The following is a 26,410-nucleotide window of genomic DNA, read 5'->3' as shown; positions in this document are numbered from 1 at the left end:
TCAATCGTGTCCAACTCTTTGCAACCCCATGAATCGCAGCACGCCAGGCCTCCCTGTCCATCACCAACTCCCGGAGTTTACTCAAACTCATATCCATCGAGTCAGTGATGCCATCCAGCCATCTCATCCTCTGATGCCCTCTTCTCCTTCTTCCCTCAATCTTTCCCAGCATCAGAGACTTTTCCAATGAATCAGCTCTTCACATTGGGTGGCCAAAATACTGGAGCTTCAGGCTTCAGCGGCAGTCCTTCCAACCAGTGTTCAGAGTTGATTTCCCTTAATATTGACTGGTTTGATCTCCTTGCTGTATAAGGGACATTCAGGAGTCTTCTGCAGCACCACAGCTCGAAGCCATCAATTCTTCTGACACTCTGCCTCCTTTACAGTCCAGCTCTCACAGCCATAAGTGATCACTGGGGAAACCACAGTGACCATACGGGCCTTTGTTGGCAGTCATGTCTCAGCTTCTCAACACACTTTGTAGGTTTGTCATAGCTTTCCTGCCAAGAAGAAATAATCTTCTGATTTCATGGCTACAGTTACCATTTGCAGTGATATCAGAACCCAAGAAGAGGAAATCTGTCACTATTTCCACCTTTTCCCCTTCTATTTGCCATGAAGTAATGGGACTGGATGCCATGATCTTAGTTTTGTTAATATTTAGTTTTAAGCTGGAGCTTTCACTTTCCTCCTTCACACTTATCAAGAGGCTCTTTAGTTCCTCTTCGCTTTCTGCCATTAGAGTGGTATCATTCACATATCTGAGGTTGCTGATGTTTCTCCGGCCTACCTTGATTCCAGCTTGTAACTCACCCAGCCCGGCATTTCTCATGATGTGCTCAGCATATAGGTTAAATCAACAGAATGACAGCAGAAGACAGCTCTGTCATACTCCTTTCTCAATCCTGAACTAATCTGTTGCTCCATACATGGTTCCATTTCTTGACCCAAATACAGGTTTCTCAAGAGACAAGTAAGATGGTCTGGTATTTCCATCTCTTTAAGAGCTTTCCACAATTTCTATGATCCACACAGTCAAAGGCTTTAACATGGTCTATGAAACAGAGGTAGATGTTTTTCTGGAATTCCTTTGCTTTCTCTATGATCCAGGGAATGGCAATTTGTCTCTGGATCCTCTGACTTTTCTAAACCCAGCTCGGACGTCTGCAAGTTCTTGATTCAGGTAATGCTGAAGCCTAGCATGCAAGATTTTAAGCATGACCTTACTAGCATAGGTGATGAGTGCAACTGTCCGATGGTCTGAACATTCTTTACTACTCTTCTTGGGAATTGGGATGAGGCCCAACCTTTTCCAGTCCTGTGGCCACTGCTGAGTCTTCCAAATTTGCTGACATGTTGAGTGCAACAATTTGACAGCATCATTCTTCAGGGTTTTGAATAGCTCTACTGGAAATCCTACTACTGGAAAAGTTCAGTTTTAATTCCAATCCCAAAGAAAGGCAATGCTAAAGAAGGCTTAAACTACTGCACAATTGCACGCATCTCACATGCTACCAAAGTAATGCTCAAAATTCTCCAAGCCAGGCTTCAACAGTACATGAACCGTGAACTTCCAGATGTTCAAGCTGGATTTAGAAAAGGCAGAGAAACCAAAGGATCAAATTGCCAACATCTGCTGGATCAGAGAAAAAGGAAGAGAGTTCCAGAAAAACATCTACTTCTCCTTTATTGACTATGCCAAAGCCTTTGACTGTGTGGATCATAACAAACTGTGGAAAATTCTTGAAGAGATGGGAATACCAGACCACTTTACCTGCCTCCTGAGAAATCTGTATGCAGGTCAGGAAGCAACAGTTAGAACTGGACATGGAACAACAGACTGATATTTTCACTCTGCTTATTTAACTTGTATGCAGAGTACATCATGAGAAATGCTGGGCTGGATGAAGCACAAGCTGGAATCAAGGATGCCGAGAGAAATATCAATAACCTCAGATATGCAGATGACACCACCCTTATGGTAGAAAGCAAAGAAGAACTAAAGAGCCTCTTGATGAAAGTGAAAGAGAGTGAAAAAGTTGGCTTAAAACTCAACATTCAGAAAACTAAGATTATGGCATCTGGCCCCATCACTTCATGGCAAACAGATGGGGAAAAAACAGAAACAGTGACAGACTTTATTTTGGGGGGCTCCAAAATCACTGAAGATGGTGATTGCAGCCATGAAATTAAAAGACACTTACTCCTTGGAAGGAAAGTTATGACAACCTAGATAGCATATTAAAAAGCAGAGACATTACTTTGCCAACAAAGGTCCATCTAGTCAAAGCTGTAGTTTTTCCAGTAGTCATGTATGGATATGAGAGCTGAACTATAAAGAAAGCTGAGCACAAAAGAATTGATGCTTTTGAACTGTGGTATTGAAGAAGACTCTTGAGAGTCTCTTGGACTGCAAGGAGATCCAACCAGTCCATCCTAAAGGAAATTGGTCCTGAATATTCATTGGAAGGACTGATGCTGAAGCTGAAACTTCAATACTTTGGTGAGCTGATGCGAAGAACTGACTCATTGGAAAAGACCCTGATGTTGGGAAAGCTTGGGGGCAGGAGAAGAAGGGGACGACAGAGGATAAGATGGTTGGATGGCATCACTGACTCAATGGACGTGAGTCTGAGTAAGCTCCAGGAGTTGGTGATGGAGAGGGAGGCCTGGCATGCTGCAGTCCACAGGGTCACAAAGAGTCAGACACGACTAAGCGACTGAGCTGAACTAGAATTCTATTGCATCCACTAGCTTCACAGCACTGACCCCTGAGGCTCACTTGACTTCACACTCCAGAATCACACCACCATAGTTACCCGGTTCATTAAGATCTTTTTTTGTACAGTTCTTCTGTGTATTCCTTCCATCTCTTACTGATCTTCAGTGTCTACTAGGTCTCTACTGTTTCTGTCCCTTATTGTGCCCATTTTTAGGTGAAATGTTCCCTTGTTTAAGTAAAATTTATTAAATTTCTCAAAACTGGCGTAAGTTTAAGTCACTTTACACCATACAGAAGGGAGAACCACAGTACTGCAGAGACGTCACATCTGACAAGCCTTAATTCAACTCACGCTGGCAGTACAAAGGCCAAACTCCACTGCTTCTAGGAACTTATCTCCTCTATTATGAAACTTGGCCCTAATTATCAGACTTGAGAAAAACGTAAAGAGCATGGTCTCTCTGCAAAGTCACAACGATAAAGGTTACATATCTATTTCAGAGTTTGTGATGTGAAGTAAAATAAAAACTTTCACAGATATATCCTCTTAACAGAGCCCCCTCAGGTTTCTCCTCTAACACAGCAGCAGACCACCACTCAGCCTCTAAGGGCCTCCCTTCAGAAAGTGTCTCCTTTATGGATGATTCACACGCTCCTTCCAAACAGAGTCCACGTTATGACACACATCATCAATTTGTGTGTTATCTATACAATGAGTCATTTGGGGGTGAATAATTTTAAAAATACAAATAATGCTACTACCTCTTTTCCCTCTTAAACTTCTTCTTTACAATAAATTTTAAAACACAAGCTTACTGAGTCAAAGAAGGCAAATTTATATATTCTATTTTTCAACCTCAACCCATGACTTTTGATAAAGAGTATAAACAATTTACAGCGCAAAAAGTTTCATATTAAGTCTCAATTAAGAACTTACTAACACTGAGTTGCAGATTTTTAAAAGAAACACGGTTATTATAAGCCTGACATACATACTGCTTTTCTGTATTTTTTTTAGCTCGGCCTTCTCTTCTAGGCTTGTCTTAATACGTTTTTCTCTCAATAATTTATATGAACTCTTTGTGTAATATCTGCGTTACCTATTTAATGCAAGTATTTTCCCTCGTTTACCTTTATTTTAGTATTATCTCATGCTGCTGCTGCTGCTGCTAAGTCGCTTCAGTTGTGTCCAACTCTGTGCAACCCCACAGATGGCAGCCCACCAGGCTCCCCCGTCCCTGGCAAGAGTACTGGAGTGGGGTGCCATTGCCTTCTCCGATTATCTCATAATCTTTCTTCAGAATACTGTCTTCAGTTACTCCAACAGGATTAAATTATCCATCCTTTCTGTTGAAATTTAACACATTCTAAAGTCTTATATTTAAACATATATTTTCACTTTTGTCAAATATTTAAGTATTTAAACAAATATTTCGACTTTTGTCAAACAATTCATGCTTTGGGAAAAACTGATTAGTATTTCACAGAAAGAGAGTTTCTATCAAACAAATCTAAAAGACACTAAAAGACTAAATCTAAATCTAAAAGACTAACAGGTTAAATGATGTTAAAACAGTTTTTTCACTGCAAATCTTTAGAACCTTCAATGTTAAAGGCATATTATTTGAGGGAAATAAGTGCACATGGTAAAACTGCTTCCCAAACTTTATGTTCTCACACACATACCAATAAAACATACACCAAAATGCAACGATAGGTATTTCAGAAAGCAGCTTTCTCCTTCTTCTTATTCATACTTTCTAATCCATATCACATTAAAAACACTTTGTCAAAAAGAATTTCCCCCAAAAATACATAATCACTGGTGCCACTTTTTAAATCTTTCCTTTGTAAAGTTATACATGTACCTGATTTTAAAGAATTGTGCCTAATTCTATAAAATTTATGAAGAAAAACATTAATGCTCAGCACCCACTCACTTTCCTTCTGCTTCCCCAACTGAACCTCAGTTCACTGGGAAAACGTAGGTAGTATCTCCCTCCACTGAAAGGCTACTGTAAAAACTATACTAACATGTGCCTCACTGAATGCTTGACTGAAAACATAAGAGAGTAGCCATTATAATACCTTAGCAGATACTATAATTATTTTTCAAACCATTTTCTGTAGCCCTAAGTACCCTTCACTCTGACCCCTCCCCAACTGTCAAAATAATTTCTCTTATTGCCAAAATGATTCTACCACATTATAAAAGTGAGATGATAATCATTCCCTAACTTTTGAGCATTTTAATTCCATCCTAAAATACCATAAATTATGTACCTTTATAGTAATTCATTCAAAAATATTGAGCACCTAGTATGTGTCACATGCTGGCATAGATTATTCCAGATACCAATGACACAGAATTCTCAACACAAACAACCCGGTTTCTTCGCTAAACGTGAAGAAGTAAGGGATTAGAAATAGAAACGTGTGTGCATGCTCAGTCGCTCAGTTGTGTTTGACTCCTTGAGACCCTATGCGATAGCCCTCCAGGCTCCTCTGTCCATAGGATTTCCCAGGCAAGAACACTGGAGAGGGTTGCATTTCCTTCTCCAGGGGAACATCCTGACCCAGGTATTGAACCCATTTCTCCTGCACCTCCTGCAAGGGCAGGAGGATTCAGCTGGGAGGCCATTTAGTAACCGTTAAGGGGGGTAAGCATTTACATAGACTGATACATACTAAAGGCACATAGCAACCAAATGAACATATGAACATATTGACCTATTTCAATTCCAATTCAAACCGTAAAAGGAAAAATGTGTGGGAACTGGGTAAATAAATGAACACTGACTGCATACTTGGAAACATTAAAATGTATCTTTATTTTAGACAGGATAATATTGATGATTTTTTTAAAAATAAAGAATTCTTTTATTTTAGAGATACATACTGAAATATTTACAAATGAAATTATATGATTTCTGAGCTCTTCTTCAAAATAATCTTGGTTGAGGGGAGGTAAGGAGGACTGAAGCCTGGTGTGCTGTGGTCCATGGGGTCAAAAAGAGTTGGACACGACTGAGTGACTGAACTGTGCTGAAGGAGAAATGAGTGGAGTTTAAATGGAAAAAGAAGAACTATTAATATTAACTAACTGTATAAGTAACAGGTAGATGAGGGTTCATTTATTATACTAGTCTCACTGCCTTGATGGAGAAGGAAATGGCAACCCACTCCAGTATTCTTACCTGGAAAATCCCATGGACTGAGGAGCCTGGTAGGCTACAGTCCATGGGGTCGCAAAGAGTCAGACACAACTGAGTGACTTCACTTCACTTCACTGCTTTGATGTTTTCCAAAAAACAGGAAAAATTTTAAAAACTGTTGCCATGAAGCTTCCTTTTAACTAGGATGAGACAAATAAAAAAGATATATAGTGTATAAACAAAAGGGAAGAATGGGGAGTACAAAGAAGGGAACAAACAGTGGTCTATAATTTTAAACTGAGAGGCCAGGGAGAGCCGGGGATACTGGTACCGGTTGTCTCCTGCCAAGAGCTTCCAGGCCAGGAGAAAAGCTCACTGCTCAGGCCAGAAAGAGCCTGGGGACAGCAATGCCGAGGTGAATTTTCAGCAAAAGCAGAACAAGTTGAGGGAGTAGCTTTCTAGTTAGAAGGCACATCAAGTACCTAGACTCTGAGGCAGGAGTATGCCCAGGATGGTGAAAGAACAGAAAAATGGGGGCAAGTCTATGTGGCCAGATTAGCAAAAAGGGGGAGAAGAGCAGGTAAAAATAGAAAGGTACAGGGGGCAAGCTAGGTTCAGTCTCATAGGCCAGGAGAACTTTAGTTTTCTCCTTTGTGTGAAATGGAAAGGGACCAGAGCATTGTGAATAAAAGGGTGATAGGATCTAACTCTCCAAGATTACTCTAGATGCTGTTCTGAAAACATATGGGACAAAAACCCCAGAGGCAGAAGCAGGGAAACCACTTCCAGGCTAATGCAATAATCCAGATGAGAAATGGTAATGACTAAAACCACAGTGGCAGTGAACTAAGTGAGACTGTATGAGATACCAGAGTCCGGACATATTCTAAAAACAATGCCAACAGCATCTGCTGATCAAGTGAATACAGAACATGAAAGAAATAAAAATGACTTCAATGTTTTTTGTTAAGCAACTCCAAAGAAGTTAACATTTCTAGAAATGAGGGAGACTGTAGGCATAAAGTGGTACAAGGAGAACTGGGAGTTGGAGAGGCAGGTACCACGAGTTGAGTGTTAGACATTAAGCTTAAAATGCCCAACAGACAGCCAAAGAAGTAAATACAGGAGTCTGGAGTATATATATTTAAGAGCTGAATTACAAAGCGTGTTTTAAGTCATAAAATTAGGGCTTCCCCAGTGACTCAGAGGGTAAAGAATCCACCTGCAATGTGGGAAACCTGGGTTCAATCACTGGGTTGGGAAGATCCCCTGGAGAAGGGAATGGCTACCCACTCCAGTATTCTGGCCTGGAGAATTCCATGGACAGAGGAGCCTGGCAGGTCCATGGGGGAGAAGGCAATGACACCCCACTCCGGTACTCTTGCCTGGAAAATCCCATGGACGGAGGAGCCTGGTAGGCTGCAGTCCATGGGGTCGCTGAGAATCGGACAAGACTGAGCAACTTCACTTTCACTTTTCGCTTTCATGCATTGGAGAGGGAAATGGCAACCCACTCCAGTGTTCTTGCCTGGAGAATCCCGGGGACGGGAAGCCTGGTGGGCTGCCGTCTATGGGGTCGCACAGAGTTGGACAAGACTGAAGCGACTTAGCAGCAGCAGCAGCAGAGCGACCTTCATTTTCATTTTCACTTTTCAATTCACCATAAAAGTGAGTAGAAATAGAGAAGATGCTTAAAATCTGAATCCTGAAATACTCCAGTGCCTAGAGGTCAAGAAGATGAAGAGGAGAATCAGAAGAAACTGAGAGAAGACAAGAAGGTGAGAGAATAACCAGGAATGGTGAACCAAAAATCGCATCTGGCAGAGTGACACTGCTTGCAACCCAGAGCAGCTGATGAGAGTGAAATCAGAATGTGGAGGAGAGATACTGGGGGTGAGAGCATTAAAATTCTTTCCAGGAGTTTGTAGTAAACACACAAAAAGAACAGGGCAAGACAACTATACTGATGAATAAATATAAAAGATGATATGTGGCTAACACTGAAACTCAACTGTAAGGACCTAGACAGAGACTCTTTCAGACTTCTACCAAGCACAGAGAAAAGAGATATTCCATTATGTTAATTACATATCATATCCATGAAATACAGAAAATAGAAACCTAATCAGAGGGGACTTTTCCTCGTTGTCCAGTGGCTAAACCTCATGCTCCCAATGTAGGGGCCCAGGTTTGTTTCCTGGTGAAGGAAATAGATTCCATGTGCCACAACTAAGACCCAGCACAGTCAAATTAATTAATTAATTAAGTTTTTTAAAAAGAAAACCTAATCAGAAAACACAAAAACCTAATATCATAAATACCTAAGTATCTGATTTCATAAATATCTAAATATGTACCTAAGTATAGGATATAAGGGCAAAAAAATGTACCAAAGGGTTGTTTTTTTTTTTTTTTAACTATCAGGTAACATTATGAAATTAAGGAAAATATCAAAATGTACATAACAATTTTTCAGTTGAATTAGCTCCACTCCATAATTCTAAGAAGCACATAGAAGAAGCACTTGGCCACACCCAGCCAACTCCAGAAAACTTAAGAGTTAAGTTAAACTGGAGTGTTAAGTGGGTACTGGGGAGTATTGAGTTGCTTCAGAATCTGCTCCTTGGTTGTTTGGAAATCATTGTCTTACAGTTGATTTACATAATCCACTAATTACAGACTCAACTTGGCCGAAAAACTAAATATTAAGGTATTCTTATAAACACAACCCAAGGAGATACTATAGTTGACCCTTGAATAATATAGGTTTGAATTGTAGGAGTCCACTTATTCACAACTTTTTTTTCAACTGTAAATATTTATGATCCATCCATATGATCATAAATTTATGATCATGTTTATGATCACATGATCCATGGTTGGCTCAACCTCTGAACTTGGAACCACAGATACGGAGGAACTGTGGACAGCAAGGAACCTCTGATATGGAAGGCAGACTCTACATTATACTCAAGATTTTTGACTGTGCTGAAGGCTGACATCCCTAAATCACACTGTTCAAGGATCAACTGTAGAACTACTTATTAACATTGGATTATTTTAATCTGACAAAAGGATTAACTAACAACCACTTAAATTAAGTATACTTTTCATTTGCTATTTCTCTACTAGGAATGTTCTTCCCTTACCCAGGAACCCACGATCTTCAAAAGGCTGGCCACTACATGTGTCCAAGCACACTGCTTCTCTTGGGTCACCTCCACCCACAGAGCTGCCCTAACCAGCCCAACTCTCTGAGATGGTGCTGGCCACCAAACAACCAACCAGACAGTCTCTATCACCTTACATTCTACTTAGAAGCTCCAGAACAGGGATTTTGTCTCAAACCCAACTGTATCCTCCAGCACATGATGGGCACCCAACAACTGTTTCTTAAATGAACAAAGAGCACCAACCAAAGAGCACCAACCACTTTTTGCCAAATCATTACACCTTACAACTGTGGAATCACATGCTGCTGGTGCTTGGAATGCATTTTAATGAGAATGTTACCATAAAACAGGAACTGGGTGAAAAAAAGTGACTAACTCTCCTATAATATGAATCTTAGCTTTATTTATTTTCACACTGCAATGAACCAGATCCCAACAAGGCACTTCATTCTTTGCTTTTATTCAACCATAAAAGAAAACCAGAAACAAATGAGGTTAAGCAAAAAGTTCTTAGAGGATTACGTATTTTTCAGTATGTAAAACTGATTAACATCCTTAATCCATAGCATCCCGTGAAAAGACTCTAATGATAGTTTATACAAAACTAAATAGAACATAAACTCCATGAGAGCAGGAATTTGACACTGTTTTCTGATATGTCTGTAACTCCTATAACAACCAATGTAATTCCTATTAACATCAGCAGATTGAAAACATAACCTAACTGCATCAAAACTCAAATACAATGCCTGGGTATTTTATTCTTTTTGGTGCAATTAAGATTGTTTCCAATCACTATTTAATGTCAAAGTTTCTTTTACACAGTAACATTTATCTGTTGTATTGCAGCTTTAGCTCTGATGCATTACTAATTCTATCTTTCTGAGCAGGTAGTTTTTCTGTTGTTTGGCTGTTTCATGTCGGGATACTTCCTTATAATCTCTGGTTTTTAAAAACTATAAGGATTATTTTACTCTGGGTTCTTGAAGGAGTTAGCCAATGCTACTGTGATATGGAGTTCCGTTCAGCTCAGTTCAGTTGCTCAGTCTGTCCAACTCAATGAGACCCCATGGACTGCAGGATGCCAGGCCTTCCTGTCCATCACCAACTCCCAGAGTTTACTCAAATCCATGTCCATTGAGTCGGTGATACCATCCAAACATCTCATTCTCTGTCATCCCCTTCTTCTGCCTTCAATCTTTCCCAGCATCAGGGTCTTTTCAAATAATTCAGTTTTTCACATCAAGTGCCCAAAGTATTGGAATTTCAGCTTCAGCATCAGACTTTCTAATGAATATTCAGGACTGATTTCCTTTAGGATGGACTGGTTGGATCTCCTTGCAGTCCAAGGGACTTTCAAGAGTCTTCTCCAATACCACAGTTCAAAAGCATCAATTCTTCGGCGCTCAGCTTTCTTCACAGTCCAACTCTCACATCCATACATGAACACTGGAAAAACCACAGACTTGACTAGATGGACCTTTGTTGGCAAGTAATATCTCTGCTTTCTAACATGCTGTCTAGGTTGGTCATAACTTTCCTTCCAAGGAGTAAGCGTCTTTTAATTTCATGGCTGCAGTCACCATCTGCAGTGATTTTGGAGCCCAAAAAATAAAGTCTGACACTGTTTCCACTGTTTCCCCATCTATTTGCCATGAAGTGATGGGACCAGATGCCATGATCTTAGTTTTCTGAATGTTGAGCTTTAAGCGAACTTTTTCACTCTCCTCTTTCACTTTCATCAAGAGGCTTTTTAGTTCTTCCCTTTCTGCCATAAGGGTGGTGTCATCTGCATATCTGAGGTTATTGATATTTCTCCCAGCAATCTTGTTTCCAGCTTCTGCTTCCTCCAGCCCAGCGTTTCTCATGATGTACTCTGCATATAAGTTAAATAAGCAGGGTGAAAATATACAGCCTTGACGAACTCCTTTTCCTATTTGGAACCAGTCTGTTGTTCCATGTCCAGTTCTAACTGTTGCTTCCTGACATGCATACAGGTTTCAATAGAGGCAGGTCAGGTGTTCTGGGATTCCCATCTCTTCAAGAATTTTCCACCGTTTATTGTGATCCACACAGTCAAAGGCTTTGGCATAGTCAATGAAGAAGAAAGAGAAGTTTTTCTGCAACTCTCTTGCTTTTTCGATGATCCAGCGGATGTTGGCAATTTGATCTCTGGTTCTTCTGCCGTTTCTAAATCCAGCTTGAACATCTGGAAGTTCACGGTTCATGTACTATTGAAGCCTGGCTTGCAGAATTTTGAGCATTACTTTGCTGGTGTGTGCGATGAAGGCAATTATGTCGTAGTTTGAACATTTCTTTGGCATTGCCTTTCGTAGGGACTGGAATGAAAACTGACCTTTTCCATTTCTGTGGCCACTGCTCAGTTTTCCAAATTTGCTGGCACAGTGAGTGCAGCACTTTCACAGCATCGTCTTTCAGGATTAGAAATAGCTCAACTGGAATTCCACCACCTCCACTAGCTTTGTTTGTAGTGATGCTTTCTAAGGCCCACTTGACTTCACATTCCAGGATGTCTGGCTCTGAGTGAGTGATCACACCCCATCATGATTATCTGGATCGTGAAGATCTTTTTTGTACAGTTCTTCTGTGTATTCTTGCCACCTCTTCTTAAAATCTTCTGCTTCTGTTAGGTCCATACCATTTCTGTCCTTTATTGTGCCCATCTCTGTTCCTTGGTACTTCTAATTTTCTTGACGAGATCTCCAGTCTTTCCCATTCTGTTATTTTCCTCTATTTCTTTGCACTGATCGCTGAGGAAGGCTTTTTTGTCTCTCCTTGCTATTCTTTGGAACTCTGCTTTCAAATGGGTATATCTTTCCTTTCTCCTTTGCTTTTCACTTCTCTCCTTTTCACAGCTATTTGTAAGGCCTCCTCAGACAGCCATTTTGCTTTTTTGCATTTCTTTTCCTTGGGGATGGTCTTGATCCCTGTCTCCTGTGCAATGCCACGAACCTCCGTCCATAGTTCATCAGGCACTCTATCTAAATCTATTTCTCACTTCCACTGCATAATCAAAGGACTTGATTTAGATCATACCTGAATGGTGATGTGGAGTAGAGGTTTGTTATTCAGTTTCTTTTGTTACTCATGGTAACTTCCTGATTGGAGTCAAATTTATAAGGTGGTTCTAATCTCTTGAGATAAAAATTTGGAAACCCTGAATTTTTGTATATACTCACACATCTGTTTATCCAAGCTGTGCTTAAGACTGAACATTCACTGTGTGTTTCAGCTGCTGTTACAGGAATTACAGATATATCAAAAACAGTGACAAATTCCTGCCCTCATGGAGTTTACATTCTACTTAATGTTGTATATAATATCAGTAAAAGTCATCTCCTGGGCTGCTATGGACTTCAGCTGACATACATTTCTGCTCAACATTAGTTAATTCACTTGTAAGCAAATAATTTGAGCTTGAAATCAGGTATAAAATGGGCAAAGAAGAATCTTCATAGCCTCACTAGCAAGGCTCTTGGCAAAGATAATCTGGATGCTAAAATTCCTAGCTTCAACAGTGAAGTTCTGATACTTGATGAATAAATCATTCACATAAAGACAAAATTTTTGCCTGCTATGGTAAAAAAAAAAAAAAGTGTCCAGTTATTGAATATGCCAGTTAGAAAGGGAGATTTGATCTGCAGAGTAAACAAGACTATTACACAGCCAGACAAAAGTTATTTTTAAATCAGCTGATAAAACAAAAGGCATCATTTGAACATGTACAATCATCACATGAAACTGAATTAAGAAAGCATTAGGACATGAATTGTCTGCTTGAAAACTTGGTTCAAGTACTTAGTCAAAGTAATTTGATGCCCCAGCAGTGACTGAAAACACTAACAGACCCATCAGTATCTCAGCAGATAAATCCTGGGAATACCTTTGATACCAAGGATTATTCTACTCACAGGCTTTATCGACTTTTAGAAGGAGAAAATAGGAAAAAAGAATTATTACCCATGGAAATCTGGAGAAGTGGCCGAGAAACTAAAACAGGATGTTTCTTTGGTACAACAACAGTTGGCAGAATCTCCTCAGGAATATTCTTTCTCTCTGTCCAAACTAAATAATGATGTGGACATGCTCTGTGATGCTTTGTATCAAGGAGGAAATCAGCTTTTGCTTAGTGGACACTTTTGGCTGTTGGGTACAATACTGCTGTACATTGTTGTACAAGTATTCAAGTCCCTGTTTTCATTCCTTTTGGATATATATCTGTAAGTGGATGCTGGAACAGAGTTAACACAGCAGTTTCACTAGGTTGAATTTAACTGAACAACCTAATTCATCTTCTTATTGATATTCTTGCTGATGTGAATACTAAAAGAAAAATTGGGGTATCTAGTAAACTGCATCAAGTGGAAAGAGAATCATATGTATATTTTTTAAAAGATGAAGATTAAAGAATCATCAAGAACATCAAGAATTTAGAAAACCAAAGATTAAAGCTATTGGTTTTGAAGACTGAAATTTACCAAAAATGAAATCTTCACTGCCTGTGCTACATTTTAATGTTTTAGATATTTGGAGAAGAACATAGCTAATAATGGAAAAGGAAATGGCAACGTACTCCAGTATTCTTGCCTGGGAAATTACATGGACAGAGAAGGCTGGTGGGCTACAATCCATGGGGGTCACTGAGAGTCAGACACTACTGAGCAACTGAACAACAAAATATCTATTAATAACATGCCCCAAACAATCTACAGATTCAATGCAATCCCTAACAAAATTCCAATGGCTCTTTCACAGAAATGGAATAGGCAATCCTAAATTTGTATGGAACCACAAAAGACCCTGAATAGCCAAAGCAATCTTAAGAAAGAAGAACAAAACTAGAGACATCATACTTCCTGTTTTCAAGCTATACCATTTTCAAACTATATCATACATACCATATATCCATCATACCATAAAACAATCAAAACAAGCACACTGATCAACAGAACAGAACTGAGAACCCACAAACAAATTCACGCATACACTGTCATTAATTTATGACAACAGAGCCAAGAATACACAAAGTAGTAGTCTCTTCAATAAATGGTGTTGGGAAAACTGAATAGCTCATGTAAAGGATGAAACTAGACCACTATCTTATACCACACACAAAAACCACCACAAAATGAGTTAAAGACATGAACATAAGACACGAAAACATACAACCTCCTGGAAGAAAACATAAGAGAAAAAGCTCCCTGATATTGGTCTTGGCAGTAATTTTTTGGATTTGACACTAAAAGCAAAAGCAACAAAAGCAAAAATAAACAAGTGTGACTACATCAAACTAATAAGCTTCTGCACAACAAAGGAAACCATCAATAAAATGAAAAGGCAACCTATAGAACTGGAGCAAATACTTGCATATCCTACAGCTAATACGAGGTTAGTATCAAAAATATATGAAGCATTCAACTCAACAGCAAGAAAATAATCCAATTAAAAAATGAGTGAAGCACTAAATAGACATTTTACCAAAGGAGACATCCAAATAAATGGCCAATAAATTCATGAAAAGGTGCCAACAATCCCTAATCACCTGGGAAATGCAAATAAAAACAATGAAATATCACCTCATGCCTGTCAGAAAGGTTATCTTCAAAAAAAAACAAGAGAAATATACGTGTTGTCAAGGATGTGGAGAAAAAGTACACTTGTACTGTTGGCAGGAATGTAAACTGCTGCAATCGCTATGAAGTTCCCCAAAATACTAAAAATAGAAATACCATGTTGTTATTTTAGTCACTAAGGCCTGCCTGACTCTTTGGCGACCCCATGGACTCTAGCTTGCCAGGCTCCTTTGTCCGTGGGATTTTCCAGGCAAGAATATTGAAGTGGATTGCATTTCCTTCTCCAGGGGATCTTCCCAATTCAGGGATAGAATCCACGGCTTCTGCCACAACTCCTGCATTGTAGGCAGATTCTTTACCCTGAGCCAGTAAAGAATCCACCTCACAATTCAGGAGACATGGGTTCTATCCCTGGGTTGGGAAGATATCCTAGAGGAGGGAATGACAACCCACTCCAGTATTCTTGCCGGGATAATCCCATGGACAGAGGAGCCTGGCAAGCTAGAGTCCATGGGGTTGCGAAGAGTAGGACGTGACTGAACAAGCATTTAGAACTACCATACTATGAAGCAATTTCACTGCTGGGTATATATCCAAAGGGGATGAAAACAGGATACTGGAGAGATATCTGCACTCCCACATCCATTGCAGCATTAGTTACAACAGCTAAGATACGGAAACAACCTCATCTAACAAAGGCTGACTAGATAAAGATGTGGAATATATATACTCTGTAGAATATTATTCATGAGAATGTAGAATATTATTCATGAGAAAGAAGAAATCCTGCCATTAGGGATGACACGAATGGACCCTGAAGGTATTGCAGTAAGTGAAATAAGCCAGACAAAGAAAACACAAATACTACACAGCAATCACTTACATGCGGAATCTAAAAAAAGGTCAAACTTAGACAAAAAGAGTAAAAAGGTAGTTTCCCAGGGGAAATAATGAGACTGAGGTTGGTAAAAGGGTACAAACTTTCAGCTGTAAAATGATTAAGGTCTAAGGAGCTAATGTAAAAGCATGGAAGGTGACTATATTCAATACCACTCTACTGCATAACTGAAACTGCTTTCAATTATACAGGATGAAACAAACTTAAATGTCCTTATCATACATACACAAAGATAAATATATGAGGTGATAGATATACTAATTAACTAGATGGAGAGAATTCTTTAACAATGTGTATCAAATCACCAAGATATGCATTTAAAATACCATACAACTTTATATGTCATTTGTACCAAAAAACTGAAAAGTTTTAAAAACTTAAAGAAAAAGTATCAATTTGCAGTAAATTTAGAACACATAAGAGAATTGCTGTAACTTGGAAAATATAAGTAATGAATTCTAATAAACATAACTGTAGTAGATAAACTTACATATACTTAGGTTAAGAGTCATAATGAGTAAAAAATGAATTAATATTTTACATATTTAGCTTCAAGCAACTATATAGCATAAAACATATCTCATTCCATTCTACAATATAGGTTTGAGTCAGTAAATACTTTGTTATCTTCAATAGCCCCTCTGGGCTCCTGGAGCAATAATGGACTGAGAGATCCTTTACCAAGTTCATTTTAGTTAAAATTCTAATTCTAGAACCCTTTCTAAGGAAAATCAAGTAAACAGAAGTCCTTAGAGAAAAACTACTAAAGTTTATTTCTGCCACATGTTACATTTATAAGACATCTTTATCCATAAGCATGGACAATCTTACATTTATTTCACACATTTCTAGTAATCTGTTTCCTGGACTCTCAAATTAGATGGAGAGAATACACCACATGTCTGAGAAAGATACACCATGAAGTCCACAGACATCATATAAAAAAGGAGAAGTAAACCATTAAAAAAAATTTTCCAGGTGTATTTGTCTCAGATTCAATTAATGTAGGAACTTAAAGTCCCACCTACTAACACAATACCTAAGGATAACACTAGTAATGAATGATGGTGTGCTCAGTCACTAAGTTGTGTCTGACTCTTTTGTGACCCAATGAACTGCAGCCCGCCAGTCTCCTCTGTCCATGGGATTTCACAGGCAAGAATACTGGACTGGGTTGCCATTTCTTTCTCCAGAGGATCTTCCCGACCCAGGGATCAAACTGCAGCTCCTGCATTGGCAGGTGGATTCTTTACCACTGAGCCACCTGGGAAGCCCCTAATAATGAATTATATAATAATTTATTTTTTAGGATAATGCAATCAACAGTCAAATTATGTTCATTATATTGTCTTTTAAAAAGGAAGAGCTATCTAATTATTTTAGAAAATGACCCATCCAAAGTAGTTAAAATAAAAAATGGCTTTAAAACTATCTGCTCCTTTGGAAATTTTTTACACGCAATAACTATTTTCCTAAAATATCATATGAATATTTCCATATTAAAGACAACATTGCTTGCCCATTAGTCAAAGTCATTTGTTTGACAATTTTCCTGTGACTTGTGTGTATCAAACTTGATTAAAAAGATTTCTATCATTGTTAAGCCTTAAACCTAGAAAAAATAGGAGGAAAACTTGTCTTAACCAGAAGAATGGCAATAACAACAAAAAATGTAAAAGAAAGAACTAGAAAATCATCATTTGCCATAACTGATTCCACCAAATACCATCAACAGCTGCACAAAACCATAAAGGCTATTTGAAGAACTAAATATTTCCATACTGCAAAGTTATACCCCTACAAATTACTTGCTAATAACTCAAATATTCAGGATGGAGAGCTTTGGCTGCCACCACCTTAACCCAGCAACAAAACTTAACATCAAAACTAAACAGTGTAAAACTTCTATTGTGATGTAATATTAACTACATAGTTTCATCCATGAGTCTTGCCAAATTACATTTAACCTGAATCTCATCAAGCGTATTTAAAACCTAACTTACAATTTACAGGAAATTGAAGAAATAGAGGAACAAGCCAACTGACATCATACACACACATACACACACACACACAATCCAAAACTTGGCATAATCCTTATAGACATTTTTGGTCTTATCTCTTCAAAGTCAGTATCACTGGAAAAGTGTGTGGGAGACCTCAGATATGGAACTAAACACTAGGACCTTGACTGCAAATCAAGTGAAAATGGTATTTAGGGGACACATGGCAAATTTGAATATGGATACGTATGAGATTTTTGGAAACTATTTTTTCAGTGTAGACATTGCTATGTAGAAATCCTTTTTCTGGAAATACATGGTGAAGTTAAACTAATTGGACAGAAGAACTGGATAAATAAGTAAACTGATAAATAGATGCAGAAAATACAGCAAAACATTAAGAGGTGAATCTTGGTGATGGGTAAATGTGTGTATATTCTACTATTCTTTGCTTCAGTGTGTCTTCAGTTTTCAAACTACAAAGTTTCAGGACAAAAAAAGGCCAAGATGAAAGTATGTCCTTAATTAAGATATCTAAACAGCACATAAGTGATTTATAGTCCATCTTTTTTCAAAACAGATTTAAAGTGGCTTTTAAAAAGATATACAATACAAAGTAATATCTTTAAGAAAAAAAGGTAAGAAAAATTAAGCAAAAGAAAAATACATGTAAGACACCAAGGTGAGGTCAAGGATTATATTAATATACTGAATGAGCTACAAATATTGACATTTTACTAGGAGTTCCTCGATTCTTAATGAAGTTTAAAGTTTGTCAGGCAAACAAAACACTTAACAAAACATTTGGTGAAACATTCCGGGGGAAAGGTATGAAGAAATAGTCAATATATATTCAAACAGTACTGCCTCTAAATAAAATGCATTACCATTTCTTTCAACAGACACCTGTATAAGAGCTTTCATTAGACTTAAGTATACATTTGCCAGTGGTGTCCTAAGAAGACCTAAAGGGGTGCATACAAAATCAATCTGTGTCCAGAGACAAAATACTTCTATGTATATTGTGAGTTAAAAACTTAAAAGAAATTAAACTTTACCAAAATTTAATCAAACTGACAGGATTCCTTGCTAGCTTCATGAGAGAAAAGAATTTCATAAAATGAAAAAAGTTGACACCTTTAATGGCATTTGTTTGCCTTCAGCATTCTGCAATACTTAAGGATGTCATCAATGTAGCTTTTTTTACATATATTTTTAAAAACTTTTAAACAGACTGCTCACAGTAATTTCAATGAAATGGGAAATGACTATTAAAATTTTTGCAGTGTCCGACTCTTCACAACCCCATGGCCTGTAGCCCACCAGGCTCCTCTATCTCTGGAATCCTCTAGGCAAAAATACTGGAGTAGGTTGCTATTCCCTTCTCCAGGGGATCTTCCTGACCCAGCAACCAAACCCAGGTCTCCTGCATTGCAGGTGGATTCTTTACCAGCTGAGCCACCAGGAGACCCATATGGAAACACTAAAGAACCCAAATAGCAAAAATAATCTTGAGAAAGAAAAATGGAGCTGTAGGAATCAACTTTCCTGACTTTATACTATATGACAAAGCCACAGTCATCAAGACAGTATGGTACTGGCACAAAAACAGAAATACAGCAGAAGGAAACAAGACAGAAAACCCAGAGATAAACTCACACACCTATGGGCACCTTACCTTTGAAAAAGGAGGCGAGAACATACAACGAAGAAAAGAAAACCTCTTCAATAAGAACTGCGGGAAAACTAGACAGCTACATGTAAAAAAATGAAGAGAACACTTCCTAACACCATGAACAAAAATAAACTCAAAATGGATTAAAGAATTAAACATAAGACCACAAACTATACAGCTCTTAGAGGAAATCATAGGCAGTACACTCTTTGACATCAACCACAGCAAGACCTTCTGTGACCCACTTCCTAAAGAAATGGAGGAAAAAAAAAAAAATCAACATAACCTAATAAACATAAACGTTTTTCACAGCAAAGGAAACAATACACAAGACAACACTCAGAATGGGAGAAAATAATTGCAGAGGAAGCAACTGACAAAGGATTACTCTCTAAAATATATAAGCAGCTCATATAGCTTAATATCAGTAAAACAAACAGATCAAAAAATGGGCAGAAGACTTAAACAGACATTTCTCCAAAGACATACAGATGGCCAATAAACACATAAAAAGATGTTCAATATCACTATTAGAGAAATGCAAATGAACATCAGTCAGAATGGCAATCATCAAAAAATCTACAAACAATAAATGCTGGAGAGGATAAGGAGAAAAGGGAACCTTCTTGCACTGTTGGTGTGAACATAAATTGATACAGCCATTACAGAAAACATTACAGAAATTTCTTAAAAAACTAGAACTTAATCTACCATATGATGCAGAAATCCCAATACTGGGCATATACCCTAAGAAAACCACAAATCTAAAAGACACGTGTACCCCAAAATTCACTGCAGCCCTATTTACAATAGCCAGGACATGGAAGCAACCTAGGTATCCACTGATAGACTGAGTCGGTGGTAGTGAGATGAATGAAACAGAGCCTGTTATACACAATGAACTAAGTCAGAAAGAGGAAAATAAATAACATATATTAACACATACACATGGAATCTAGAAAAATGGTACTGATGAACTTATGTATGCATGGAAGGAATGGAAATACAGATGTGAAATCCGGACATGTGGGGACAGCAGAGGAAAGGGAGGGTGAACTGAAAGGAGAAAGTAGCACTGACTTTGTACACTATCATGTGTAAAATAGACAGCTGGTGGGAAGCTGTTATACAATACAAGGAGTCCTGCCTGATGCTGTGATGACCTAGAGGGTTAGGATGAGGGGAGAGGAGGCTCAAGGCGAAGGGGATGTATATACAATTAAGGCTGATTAGTGTTGCTGTATGTCAGAAACCAATACAGCATTGTAAAGCAATTTTCCGCATTTAAAAAATAAATTTAAAATAAATAAAACTATGCTCATTTCCATGTTCAAAACCCTTCAAGCTAGGCTTCAGCAGTATGTGAGCCAAGAAACTCCAGACATACAAGCTGGGTTTCCAAAGAGGCAAAGGACCCAGATCAAATTGCCAACATCCGTTGGATCATGGAGAAATCAAGGAAGTTCCAGAAAAAAACATCTACTTCTGCTCCACTGACTACACTAAAGCCTTTGACTGTGTGGATCACAACAAACTGTGGAAAATTCTTAAAAAAGATGGGAGTACCAGATCACCTGACCTGAGAAATGTGTATGCAAGTCAAGAAACAACAGTTAGAACTGGACATGGAACAACAGACCGGTTCACGACTGAGTAAGGAGTACGACGAGGTACCTGCTTAGTTAATTTACATGCAGAGTACATCACGTGAAATGCCAGGCTGGATGAATCATAAGTTGGAACCAAGATTGCCAGAAGAAATATCAACAACCTCAGATATACAGATGACACCACTCTAATGGCAGAAAGTGAAGAGGAACTAAAGAGCCTCTTGATGAGGGTGAAAAGAGGAGAGTGAAAAAGCGGGCTTAAATTCAACATTCAAAAAACGAAGATCATGGCATCCGGTCCCATCACTTCTTGGCAAATAGATGGGGAAAGGGCAGAAGCAATGACAGATTTTATCTTCTTGGGCTCCAAAATCACTCTAGGTAGTGACTACAGAAATTAAATAAAAGATGCTTGCTCCTTGGAAGGAAAGCTATGACAAACCTAGATAGCATATTAAAAAGTAGAGACATACTTTGCCAACAAAAGTCTGTATAGTCAAAGCTATGGTTTCTCCAGTAGTCATATATGGATGTGAGTGTTCGTCCATAAAGATTGAGTGCTGAAGAACTGATGATTTCAAATTGTGATGCTGGACAAGAGTCTTGAGAGTTCCCTGGATGGCAAAGAGATCAAACCAGTCAATCCTAAAGAAAATCAACCCTGAATATTCATTGGAAGAATGGCTGCTGAAGCTGAAGCTCCAATACTTGGCCACTTGATGAGAAGAGCTGACTCACTGGAAAAGATCCTGATACCAAGAAAGATTAAAGGCAAAAGGAGAAGGCGGTGGCAGAGGATTCAATGGCTGGATGGCATCACTGACTCAATGGACATGAATCTGATAGTGGGAGATAGTGGAGGACAGAAGAGTCTGGCATGCTGCAGTTCATGGGGTCGCAAAGAGTCTGACACAACTGAGTGACTAAACAACAACAAAGTAGGACAAGTATATAAACACACATATAAGGATGAATGAGCACTTTAAAATGTTTTAGTGATAAACATTTACAGTCAGAAGGTTTGGATACCATCCCTTAATGAAATGAAGCCTCCGGTACAGAAGCAACAATTCTGACACCCACCCCCTCTTCAGGGTGCCACAATACAAGAATCATTCTCGGGCTAAAACTTTTCATATGAGCAGGTGATGATGATCTATGAACAAAGACTTAAATTTCACAAACTAAGTGTGTTAGTCGCTCAGTTGTGTCTGACTCTTTGCAACCCCATGGACTGTAGCCCACCAGGCTCCTCTGTCCATGGGATTCTCCAGGCAAGAACACTGGAGTGGGTTGCCATGTCCTTCCCCAGGGGATCTTCCTGACCCAAGGATCAAACCCAGGTCTCCACATTGCAGGCAAATTCTAAATCATTTGAGCTACCTGGAAAGTCATTTTACAAACTAAGACCATGTTCTATTAGTTAGGAGTGAAAACCATACACTCACCCTAGGAAAAAATCGTTGAAGAGTATAGCAGGTTCAGTTCTGAAAACAGGTCAAGTATTTAAACCCAGGTAGATCTGTGAGCTGACACAGACCTATCATGAAAAACAGGTCCTGATCTCAGCGCCTGAACAGAGTGAACTAAAGATACTGTGCCTGAGCCCACTGGCTAGCAGCTGCTCAATGTTCATTCAGCCTTCCTTCCTCACTCATGAATTCCTGTTATTTCACATGGTCATCCAAATTAAGACTACACTTTTCAATCTACCCTACTATCAGATCTGGCCACTGTCCAAGCAACAACCACCAGAATGAAAGGACAAATGGTACATGCAATTCTCAGAAGGTGATCATAAAGGAAGGGGGCATGCCTTTACCTTCCCTTTTACTGGCCTGGCACCAACCCGACAGCTGGAAAAGCCATCACAAACTATGAAGTGACTCTAGAGCCAAGGATCATACCTGATAGTGCAAGGAAGAGGGAACTTAAGTCCCTGACACTGTGGAGCCCCATCAGCTCTCGGCTACTTTCTTCTGAGTTATTTCATAACAAAATAAATTATTTTTTTTCAAGATGCACTTATCTAACACAGGTGGTGGTGTTTAACTCTATGCCAGTAAGCCAGACAGAGGGAGGATCAGCATGCCATGCACAAGATTTACTGGGGAATACTCTTGGGACAGACGTCTGCAGAAGGAAGGGAGGAAGCAGGGATGGAGCAAAGGAAAAGCTGGGATGTGGTACAGCAGGAACAAAGGCCTCAGCCAGCCTTGGGGGGAGCTCAAAAGCTGAGGCGGATCTTCCTGAGTTCAATCATCACTTCTTGAGGTGAGTCATTAGGAGTTTTGATAATGGCACCAGCTTTTGTACCCCCATAGCACAGTCACTGGATGCAGACTGCCCTGGGAAGAGGGGGTGACTCATGGTGAAGCAACTCCATCACAAAGGCAATACTGAAGTGGGTTCTCTGCTGGCAGCATTCCTTTATTACCACTGTTACTTAAAGTTTCCTATAACTCCCAGCTGAACCTAAACCTAGGCCAAAAGACCAAAACTTTTTCATCAAGATGACCCAGTGAGTTACAATTCATAAGAATCAAATCTATGACAGCAACAAACCAGGAAAAGAACAGAAAGCCTTGAACAGATAAAGCACTTCTAGGGTCAGCCAGGAGATCAAGGATGCCTAGATCTTTGATATGGAAAAATCCAGGTAACCAGATTTTCCTAATTTTTTAATAGCAGGGATTTGCCACTTTCACTTTCACTTTCATGCATTGGAGAAGGAAATGGCAACCCACTCCAGTATTCTTGCCTGGAGAATCTCAGGGACAGAGGAGCCTGGTGGGATGCCGTCTATGGGGTCTCGAAGAGTCGGACACGACTGAAGCGACGTAGCAGCAGCAGCAGCCACTGCCACAGAATTATGAAATTCAACTCCTCTGGCTGGCAGGTACACTCATCTCCAGGATAAGGAGGGCAGGCCAGGGGTAGGGCCCTAAAACAAGCTAATCTCTCTCTCTGACCAATAAAAGTCAGTCAAACAGTCCTGTCAAGATCTCATAAGAACTGCAGGTGCAGCTCTTTTATCAGAATTCCTTTTTCACTATCAAAAGATAGCAAAGTAAAAAGTAGAGATTTCATAATTCCATTTTCTCCCTGATGGGGAAAAAAATTAGAATAAAATTATCGGAGTAATTAGATGAACAGAAAATCAAAATCAAGATGAAGAAAGCAAGGATCTTTAGCTTTCTTTATACCCAAATTATTTTCAAACTACAAAGCAAAATAATTCACCACTTTAAAGATTAACAAGCTGTTTATAAGCCATTCATGTTGATTAGTAAGTAAGCTAAGTACCAACTTTCGCTCATCTAACATGGAACAATATTCGATAATTACAAGTATATTCTATCATTTGGTACCACATTAAACAATTATCAAATTAAGAACCCTAGTCTATCAAATTGCAAAATCATAGACTACTAGCCTTTCTGCCCAAAGAATACTACCCATTACCCACACACAGTGCCATAAAACTTTTTTATTCCACTATGTTAATATGTACCAACATAATTACTTGCAAAATCACCTACAAAAGAAAAAACTTAATAATGCAAATAGTTGTTGAACTGTTAAGGAGCTAACAATCTTGTTTAAATTAGCTACATACTTATGGCAACTAGAAGCATGGTACTGACAAATTTGTTAACAGAGCAGCAATTGAGATGCAGACATAGAGGACAGACTTACGGACAAGGGTGGGGAACAACAAGGAGAGGGGGAGATGAATGGAGCCCAGCATGGACGCTATACACTAACATATGTACATAGACAGCCAATGGGAGTTTGCTGTAGGACTCAGGGAGCTCACACTGGGGCTCTGTAACAACCTAGAGAGGTAAAACAGGTAAGAGGTAGAAGGGAGATTCAAGAGGGAGGGGACATATGTGCAGCTATGGTTACCTCATGTTGATGTATGACAGAAATCAAAACAATACTGTAAACCAATAATCAATTAAAAATAAATATTGAAAAAAGGGAAAAAATTAGCTATATACAAATGTGATATGCTTACATGCTTTAATTCTGAGCTATGATCCAAATAAGGTATAAAAACTAATTTTCATTATAGATAAAATAAGCAATTAATTCTGGAGGGAAAAAAAACATTCTGCAAATAATGAGGCTGAAAGGAATTCAGCTGAGAAGAAAAGAAGAGGTAGAAAGGTAAGAGAATTCAGAAAATAAAAGATGATCAACAAGAAGCATAACACATTATTTTCAAAATACTGTAGGATAAAGGATTTAAAAACACTTCTCTTTCATACCTCTGCACAAAACTAGGACTCACAGGTCAGGCTCACTGCATTAGTATTCTAAAACAACAGAGTTACGGGCTTAAAAAACTTATGAAAAGCCAATCTGAAAATATGACCATTCTAAACCTTGTTAAAGAGAAACTTCAAATTTATATATCTTCAAAACTGACTCATGTCTGTTATGTTCTTCTTGTATTTTAAGTACAATTTAAGATATCTTTAAAATCTGACAAATACTCTCTTCAAAATATTGTACCAGCCATATTTTATGAATTCTACATCTTTAAATGACAACAACAAAAAAAATTTCCAGACTCTGACAAAACTGATGAAATTATCAAACGATTTTTGCTCTGACAAGAGAAAAAAATACCTTGCCTTTCTGACTTAAAATACAAGTAATAGTTTTCTCTTTTTGTACACCACCACCAGGAGGTAGTAGTTCAATAATCACAGAGAGAAATCAAATTTTAGCCTACATTTCCAAACCAATGGTCTTACAATGAGATTTCTCAGCTGTACCTTTTCTCCTGTTAAAGAAAGCATCAGATCAGAGTGAAGTAAGCCAGAAGGAAAAACATAAATACAGTATACTAACGCATATATATGGAATTTAGAAAGATGGTAACAATAACCCGGTGTACGAGACAGCAAAAGAGACACTGATGTATAGAACAGTCTTATGGACTCTGTGGGAGAGGGAGAGGGTGGGAAGATTTGGGAGAATGACATTGAAACATGTAAAATACCATGTAAGAAACGAGTTGCCAGTCCAGGTTCGATGCACAATACTGGATGCTTGGGGCTAGTGCACTGGGACGACCCAGAGGGATGGTATGGGGAGGGAGGAGGGTTCAGGATGGGGAACACATGTATACCTGTGGCAGATTCATTTTGATATTTGGCAAAACTAATACAATTATGTAAAGTTTAAAAATAAAATAAAATTTTAAAAAAATAAAAATAAATAAATTAAAAAAAAAAAAAAGAAAGCATAAGATCAGATCAGATCAGATCAGTCGCTCAGTCGTGTCCGACTCTTTGCGACCCCATGAATCGCAGCGTGCCAGGCCTCCCTGTCCATCACCAACTCCCGGAGTTCACTGAGACTCACGTCCATCGAGTCAGTGATGCCATCCAGCCATCTCATCCTCTGTCGTCCCCTTCTCCTCCTGCCCCCAATCCCTTCCAGCATCAGAGTCTTTTCCAATGAGTCAACTCTTCACATGAGGTGGCCAAAGTACTGGAGTTTCAGCTTTAGCATCATTCCTTCCAAAGAAATCTCAGGGCTGATCTCCTTCAGAATGCACTG

General features: G+C 38.8%; 1 protein-coding gene across 9 annotated transcripts in view; it reads right to left on the bottom strand.

Moving 5' to 3' along the window:
* Positions 1 to 26,410, bottom strand: part of PHF3 (PHD finger protein 3) — a 101,397-nt gene that overhangs the window by 47,368 nt on the left and 27,619 nt on the right. Inside the window, exon 1 of one of the 9 annotated variants that reach the window (XM_061427118.1) lies at positions 5,920 to 6,071. The exons of the other annotated variants lie outside the window; for them this stretch is intronic. The gene's annotated coding sequence lies outside the window, so the exon portion shown is untranslated. Of the gene's footprint in view, positions 1 to 5,919; positions 6,072 to 26,410 lie in introns of those variants that run through there. 9 annotated transcript variants of the gene reach the window in all.

This window comes from Bos javanicus, chromosome 9 (assembly GCF_032452875.1).
Source record: "Bos javanicus breed banteng chromosome 9, ARS-OSU_banteng_1.0, whole genome shotgun sequence".
In the NCBI taxonomy this organism is placed as follows: Eukaryota; Metazoa; Chordata; class Mammalia; order Artiodactyla; family Bovidae; genus Bos; species Bos javanicus.
This window is presented reverse-complemented; position numbering and strand designations above follow the sequence as displayed.